This window comes from Myotis myotis, unplaced genomic scaffold, assembly GCF_014108235.1.
Source record: "Myotis myotis isolate mMyoMyo1 unplaced genomic scaffold, mMyoMyo1.p scaffold_m19_p_3, whole genome shotgun sequence".
Lineage (NCBI taxonomy): Eukaryota > Metazoa > Chordata > Mammalia > Chiroptera > Vespertilionidae > Myotis > Myotis myotis.
This window is the reverse complement of record NW_023416335.1, coordinates 147,134,938-147,143,471: the sequence shown is the minus strand read 5'-3', so window position 1 is coordinate 147,143,471 and position 8,534 is coordinate 147,134,938. Positions and strand designations below refer to the sequence as shown.

Sequence of the window (8,534 nt, the reverse complement as noted above, 5' to 3'; positions counted from 1 at the left end):
AATACCGAATCTGGGCCCCCACCTCAGGAATCAGAATATGCGTTTGGTCAAGATCCCCAAATGATTTATATGCACGTTAAAAAAGTGATAAGTTGTGTTTTTAAGTTGCTTTTAATGGCTACCTGGTATTTCAACTTATACCTTGATTTTAATCAGTTCTTGTCATTGGGTATTCAGGTTATTTCACTAGATTTTTTTGACTAATGTAAAGGATATTGCAATGAATGTCCTTATAAGTTAATCTAAATGTGCATCTCTGTATTCCAAAAAGTTTGTTAGAGTGCTTGATGTAATGAGTATGAACATTTAAGGTTTTTGACACAAGAAGTTGCCCTCTGATTTACCTTCATCTCAGCTGTTTGTGAAAATGGATATTTAGCCACATCCTTTTCAATAATGGGTGTTTTTAAAAATACCAATTTTGAAAGTGAAAACTGGTATTTTTGTGATGTTTACAGTGGGTTAAATATTGTCAATGTTTTCAAGTGTTATGTACTGCCATCTAGTGATAACTTTATGTAAAAAACAGGTAGGTCATAATTTATTCAGTCCAAAGTACCATATTTTTCCATGGGTAAGATGCCCTCCATTTTTCCAAAACAAAATTAAGAAATCAATATTTTAAACATAAAGCAGAACACATTTTTATTTAGTAATTACCGCAGGTAATGTTTACATAACAGTACTATGATATGCAGCATCACTTTATTCAGCCTTTGTTGCATCAGTGCTCTCTTCTTCATCCCTGCTAGTTCCGGACATATCAATTTCTTCATCAGTGCTCTCTTCTTCATCCCTGCTAGTTCCGGACATATCAATTTCTTCAACTTCTATTGTATCACTGCTGTCTTCTGAGTCACTGTCTATATATGTGAGATCATCCTTACAAACCGGTGGCATTTTCTGAGTTAACTTTGTTCGTGTTCTCATGGCCAACCCTCCTCCTGAAATTGAAGCACCATTTTGCCTTTCCTGTAAAATCAACAATGTTCATTTCGCTTGCAAACATTCTTGACTGACATTGAATAAGCTTGGTTGACACCCATAAGCCACTCTGATGCTGCTCCATAATCCAAGTCTTAAGCCTCTGCTCCAAGTTTGCCCATTTTGCTGGTTTTCCTCTTAAGGCCTTCTTTTTTGGCATCTTAAGGAGTTGTTCCTCCTGTTTTCTCCACTGTCTGATCACACAGAGACAAAACAATGTGCTGTCTGGAAGAAAGGGATTGAAGAGACCAGGCTGGCCATTTCCCCACATGTTATTTCATGTAAGTGTCAAAACAGTCCTACTGGGGTTCCTTATTTTATAGGTGAGGAAACATTTAGATTCAGTAGCAAAGCATTAGTCTTGGAGTCAGAGGAGCCAACCGAGAGAATGTGACAGCAGGACTTCTTAGTGGTCAGTATTTACAGATGATTTTAGATGGTATGAAAGACTACAGATTAAAAGCAAGCTCTGAATACCAAATCAGATATAATGTAGCTAGTATTGAGTAAAAAGATGTGCAAGCCCTCTTTGGAGAAAGTTTTAAACCTTTATTGGGAGACATTAATATAGACCCAAATCACCTGGCTGGCATGGCTCAGTGGCTGAACATCAACCAATGAACCAGGAGGTCACGATTTGATTCCCAGTTGGGCATGTGCCTGGGTTGTGGGCCCATTCCCCAGAGAGGGGCATGTAAGAGGCAGCCCATCAATGATTGTGTCTCATCGATGTTTCTATCTCTCCCTCTCCCCTCTATGAAACCAATTCATTCATATATATATATATATAAATTTATATATATATATCCAAATCAAGGGACCTGTCATGCTCATGAAAATAAGGAAGAGTCAGTATTGTAAATGTCGGTTCCCCACAATTTGATTCAGCATTAATGCAAATCCAATTAAAGTCCCAAGAGATTTGTTTCTTTGTTATTGAACTTGACGGTCTGGTTCTAAACTTTATGTGGAAGTTAAAGGCAAATGATAACCAAGAAGGAGATGAGGAAAATTTGCCCTGTCAGATACCAAGACCTTTAATAGAAGGGCAGGTTTGGTGCAGGAATAGATAAACAGATCTTGGAACAATATTGAGAGAGCAAATCTACATATAAGAAAACTAGATTTGTGCTAGAATGGAAATAGGATCTTTATCTAATGCTGCACATGAGCATCATTTCCAGGTGGATTAAATGTGAACTTAATGGGAAAGGCAAATGTAGACTGATTTAAGAAGGAACTATAGGAACTAATTTTACAACCCTAGGTTAGAGAAGGATTTCTTAAAAGTATACACAAAAGGAAATATCACAGAATGTGAATACATTAAATTAAGACCTGTTCATCAAAAGACATCAAAAGAGCTTTAGCCGGGTGGCTCAGTTGGTTGGAATGTCCCACACACCAAAAAGATTGTGGGTTTGGTTCCCAGTTAGGGCACATACCTAGGTTGCAGGTTTGATCATGGTCGGGAGGCAACTGATGTTTCTCTCACATCTGGTGTTTCTCCCTTCCTCTCTTTAAAAAAACACACAAAACAACACAACAAAAACTGAAAAGGGATGAATGTCAAAAATATGTAATAATCTACAGAGAATGACAGAAATCCATTAGAAAAATGGGCAACAGACATGAACTGCCATTTCACACAAAAAAATAATAGTAAATATATGAGATTATATTTAATTTCATTAATAACCTCTAAGACTTGCATATTAAAATCACCAGTGACATTTCACACCTACAAAATTGGCACACACAAAAAGGTTTGATTAGTCCTAAGTTTTGGGTAGGATATGGTACAATGAAAAATATTGCTGAAAGGTATATATATTGGTACAGCCAAAATCAAGTGTGCCTATGTATGTGTGCACACACACACACACACACACACACACTAGAGAAACTATCTCTGCACTATGATGCATTTATAAGAATATAGCAAAATTTCTAATAGCAAAAATCTGGAAACAGTTCTAATGTCAACCAACCATAGAGTACATAAATAGAACATTTGTACAATGAAATATAGCCTGAAAATATAAGAATTCTAGCTGCACACAGCAACATAAATGTTAAATGTATGCTGATTGGAAAAAGCAAGTCATAGAAGAATTCAGACAGTTTTATTCCATTTTTTACAAAGTTCCAAAACAGGCAAAATTGTGAATGTGTGTGAGAAATTCCTTTGTTGGGGAAATAATAGAAAATACAAGGAAATCATTAACAAAGTTCAATGTCGTAGTTCTGCAGGCCAGGAGGGAGAGGAATACAGCCAAGGCAGCGTTCCACAGGGGGCTCCTAATGTGTCCTAGTGTATTTGTTCATCAGAATGGTTGGTACCCATGTGCTGTTACTCTTTAAATTAATATACATTTTAATACAATTAAAAAAATAAAAGCCTAGGAGTAGGTTGTTATTGTATGTCTAACTGAATTCTAGACCATTTAAGCTCCATCATACCTAGAAAATGATACGAGTATTTAATACTTAAGGCATTTCTTACAAAACATTATAAATGCTACTTTAAAAAAAAAAACAAACACCAGTCTTCTATTTATATTTTAACGAGAGGCCTAATGCATGAAGATTTGTGCAAGAATGGGCCTTCCTTCCCCTGGCTGCCGGCACCACCTTTGCTCCAGTTGGAGCCGCCTTTCTGCCTTTGTTTTGGCCCGGAGCTGCCTTTCTGCCTTCCCATGCTGCCCAGGGGCCCGGAGCAGCTGGGGCGGTGCAGAACACCTGTGTCATTGCCATCTTTGTTGGGTTAATTTGCATACTCACTCCTGATTGGCTGGTGGACGTTGCAAAGGTATGGTCAATTTGCATCTTTCTCTTTTATATTAGTGTAGATTTTTCTTTGAGTACAGTTCACTTGAAGTGGGAGATCACATTTTGGGCATGGAGGTAGCAAATAAGTAATGTTATAAACAGTCTCCTGCTTTAGCAGATTCTCAACATGGAAGAAAGGTGTGTGTGTTTTGAAAAGGCATATTTTAAAGCTATCATTGTTACGTTTTATTTCAAAATTTTAAATAACACCAAAGGAGATCATAAGGTTTATATTTATTAGAAGTGAGCTCATGACACTTCATTCTCTGGGAAAGGAAGTGGGTGATGTTGGGAGGAGTGCCGTTGCCAACCATGGTCAGTGACAGGATCAACATCCCGAAACTTTGAGCTGCATGTGAGGCTACTCAAAAGTGCCAGTATTTATTGTCTTGGATGGGATGCAGTGATGATTACAAGTAATACTTAGATGTAGACTGAACAGCCACTCTCCCTCATTGGATGGACCATTCGGGAATATTCTGCCCAACACTTTTGTACTTAGGTAGTAACCTACCTGTGCCAAACCATTTATGTCTTTTTTATGGTGGTGTGATGCCTCTTTTCCAAATCTTATGACCTCAGTTGGAGCCTGCATCCTGAAGAAAGTGGTTCAGATAGAGGTCACTAGAACCTGAGTTGTATTGGAATAGATTGGACCCTAGCACAGTGTTGGAAGCAACTACCATTAGATGGCAGGCTAAGCTGGTTAGGGAAGTTAGAATGGGGTGGCAGTGAATAGTGTCTTCCAATACTTGAAAGGCCCCAGTTACCAATGGGTTCTCTGCATTCACTCTTTCAGGAATTGCTGAGTTGCCCAATAGATACCAAGCACTGTTCTGGTGCCAAACAAACAAAAACAATTCCTTCATCTTGTGACTAGTGAAGAAATGAGAAGTTAATTTTTCCTTGAAGTAGTGGATATATTTTCATCTCTTCGGAAGGCTCCTAATCTACGAATGAGTTCTTGTTGGATATTATGAAGATTACTTCATTGAAGATGTAGCTCAGAAATTTTGCTATTTGAGTGTTTTTGCACGTGTGCATTCCAGTTTTAGCCTCCAAAGAGGGTGCTGCAGTATTCAGGAAGTCTCAGAGCAGGGGTTTATGTGAGGTCAGATACCCTGGCTAGCATCAGGTAGGATTCATTCATTCATTTAACAAACATGCTGGCCACTAACGTAGGTGCTAGAAATGCAGCACTGGGTGTGACAGACAGCATCCCTCCTCCAGAGCTTGCTGTAGTGAGGAAATACAATAGTCAAATACACCAGTTGGTGTTGAAGTTATCCAGTGAAATAGAGCAGAGTATTTTTATTTTTCAATGTTTTTAAAAAGATATATTTTTATTGATTTCATAGAGGAAGGGAGAGGGAGAGAGGGATAGAAACATCAGTGATGAGAGAGGATCACTCTGCCTCCTTCACGCCCCCTACTGGGGATGGAGCCTGCAACCCAGGCATGTGCCTTTGACTGAAAATGAACACGAGATCCTTCAGTCAGCAGGCCGACACTCAATTCACTGAGCCAAACCAGCTAGGGTGTGCAGGGTATTTTTTTTTTTTGATGGTATAACATGGCAATGGTTTTATAGCAAACTTATTTTATAAGTAGAAAGTACATTCTAAAATAGTAATAAAGTTTAGTATAGTAAATACATAAACCAGTAACAGTCATTTGTTGTCATCAAGTATTATGTACTGTATATAACTGTATGTGCAATACTTTTATGTGACTGTCAGTACAAGTTTGTTTACATCAGCATCAACATAAACACAAGTAATGCATGTTGTGCTCCGAATTTACAACAGCTACGACGTTACTAGGGGATAGGAATTTTTCAGCTCCATTATAACCTTATGGGATCACAGTTGTATATGTGGCCATCACTGACTGAAGCTGTTACACAGCGCATGACCAGCAGCCCTTCCAGAAGCATAGGGAGTCAGAGAAGGCAGTTGCCCAAGAGACTCTCAGCGGACAAAAACATATGGCTAGATAGGGATTCTCTTCAATTTTACAAAAAATTCCCACTTTCAGAAACTGCTTTGTAATAAAGGTAGAATCAGCAATCCAATTTAATTTATTGAAAAAGTTGTATCTCAAGGTGCTAAAGCAGAGGTAATTTTAGAACTCCAATGAAATAGTGTCCTTAAGCCTACAAAATAAGCAAATCTAAAGCTTAAACTCCAGGACTTTCCATGTCAAAAACTAGTAACTGAACTACTCAATTAAAATAACTAATTAAAAGAATATGAGCTAGCCCTGGTTGGGTGGCTCAGTTCGTTGGAGCATCATCTCATACACCAAAAGGTTGTGTGATTGATTCCTGGTCAGGGCACACACCTAGGTTGCGGGTTAGATCCCCAGTTGAGGTGCATACGGGAGGTGGCAGATTGATGTTTGTCACATCAATATTTCTCTTTCCCTTCCTCCTCTCTAAAAAGAAAATCAATTTTAAAAAAAGAAAAAAAAGGAATATGATCTAGACTGGCTGTTCATAGATCTCCAAGAGGATTTAACTACTTTCTTCTACTTTCAGGGTCATACTAAACATCCACTACCTGTTTTATTCTTTTTTTTTTTTAGTCCTAAAATGTATTTTTATTGATTTTAGAGAGGAAGGGAGAGGGAGATAGGAACATCACTGATGAGAAAGAATCATTGATTGACTGCCTCCTGCATGACGCACACTGGGGATCAAGCCCACAATCCAGGTATGTGTCCTGACCAGGAATCGAACTGTGGCCTCCTGGTTCATAGGTTGACACTCAGCCACTGAGCCACACCAGTCAGGCTTCCCATTTTATTCTTTTAGATTATCTCTTCCACTGGCATTGATTAGTTCATAAGCAAAAGCTACACAGTCAATTTTGAATTTTATTTCATTAGCTTAAAAGGTGAACAATATGTGTTTCAAATCTTATTAAACTCATTTATCTGAATATGTTTACATAGAGCACAGATACAGGATTTCAAGTAACTTATGGTAGAGGCCATTGTCCATTTAAAAATAAGCTGCTTTCTTCCACAAAAACTGCATTGAAAGACAAAAAAAATTTCTTTTATATTGCGTAAGAGTTAGATGCAAACTTCTGATGTAAATTTATTTCATTGTCAACTCTCATGCTAAAGCTGGGAGGCACAAATGTTCATAGTTCAGTTAAATGATACAAACAAAAAGCTTCAGTTTCTCTCAGATACAAATCAGAAACCTCCATCCACGTCTCTTACAGTAGTGTGTCAGACTTGATTGTCTTGCCAGGTCACTTCTTTCCTTTCCCTTTTTTACCTCCCTCTCCTTGCTGAAGAGTTTGGTCACTGCCTCCTGTTTTTTGTGTCCTTGTTTTTAGTTTAGGAATCATTTCCGCTGCATACAACATTACTGACTTATGTGATGGGAATTGTGCAAGACAGAGGCTGCCATCTTCCTGTTTGAGTTGAACCTGGACTCTGCCCTTGTACTGAGCATCAGGATTCCATTCTCTGGAGTACAGTTTGTTTTTCTCAAGAAATGCATTAAGTCCAAATGCTGAGCACACATCTTGAATCTCTGTAGCTATAGGATTTCCAACAGCCTTACTTTATGGGGATTCGCCTGCCCTCTGCGATGGTCTTCTTGTTATTTAAATAAGCAGGGTATATACAAATAAACCTGTCCTGGTCGGCCATCTCCGCGCATACCCACTGGGGTGAGACCCGCCGGGCAGGGTATTTCTCTATTAAGTTGATCATGGAAGGCCTTTGTAATGTGCAGTTTAGACAGATCTAAAGACAGTGAGGGAGTCAGCCATGTTGATATTAAGAAGACCATTCTAGTAGAGGGAATAGTCAAGTGCAAATGCCCTAAAGGGTAAGTGTAGCAGCAAAGGCTGGCAGGATGAGGGAAGAGAAGGGTCAGAAATGGATTTAGGAAGGCATTTGGGGGCATGATTACGTAGGGCTTTATAGCAAATGGTAACAGTTTTAGCTTTTACTCATGGTGTGACAGGAAACTTGGAAGGGTATAAGCCAAGAAGTAGCATCATTTTACATTTCATCTGGTTGCTATCCAAAGAATAGGCTGTTAGGGAGCAATTGTGGAAGCAGGCAGACCCCATTAGAATGATTTTGCATTAGTGTAGGTAAGAAATTATAGTGGTTTAAATTAAGTTATTAAATAGCTGTGAAGAAGCAGTAAGATTTTGAGTATATTTTTAAGATCGAGCCAACGTCATTTGTTGAGGGACAAGAGGTGAATATGAGAGAAAGAAGTCAAGGGTATTTCTAAAGTTTTTGACCTAAGAAACAAGCAAATGGAGTTGTCTTTTACTGAGACAAATGAAGACAGGAGAGAGGGGTGAGAACATATTTTGGTGGGAGTGGAAATCAAAAGTTTTCTACTGGGTATGTGGAGTTTTGGAAAACTAGTAGACCAAGTAGAGATATCAAGTCATCCTTTGGATATACTTACCTGGAATTCAGGAACAGTGTCAATGTCAGAGAGATAACTGTGGGAGAAATCACTGTCTAAATAGTATTTAAAGCAGTAGGAGCAGGTGAGATTCCAGAGAGAGTGATGATGGATAAAGAGAAATGGTCAGCAGACTGAATCATAGGGTGCTCCTCTGCCTAGAAATAAGGAAAAGAGAATGATGCAACAAAGAAGACTGAGAGGAGGCAGCCTGTTAGGTAAGAGAGAAAGAGAAAAGGAAGGGAGGAAGGAAAGAGAGGGACAAAAA

At 38.6% G+C, this 8,534-nt stretch overlaps 1 pseudogene; it reads right to left on the bottom strand.

The window, feature by feature from the left end:
* Positions 1-7,079: 7,079 nt before the first annotated feature.
* On the bottom strand, positions 7,080-7,485 carry LOC118650617 (annotated as a pseudogene).
* Between the last annotated feature and the right edge of the window lie 1,049 nt (positions 7,486-8,534).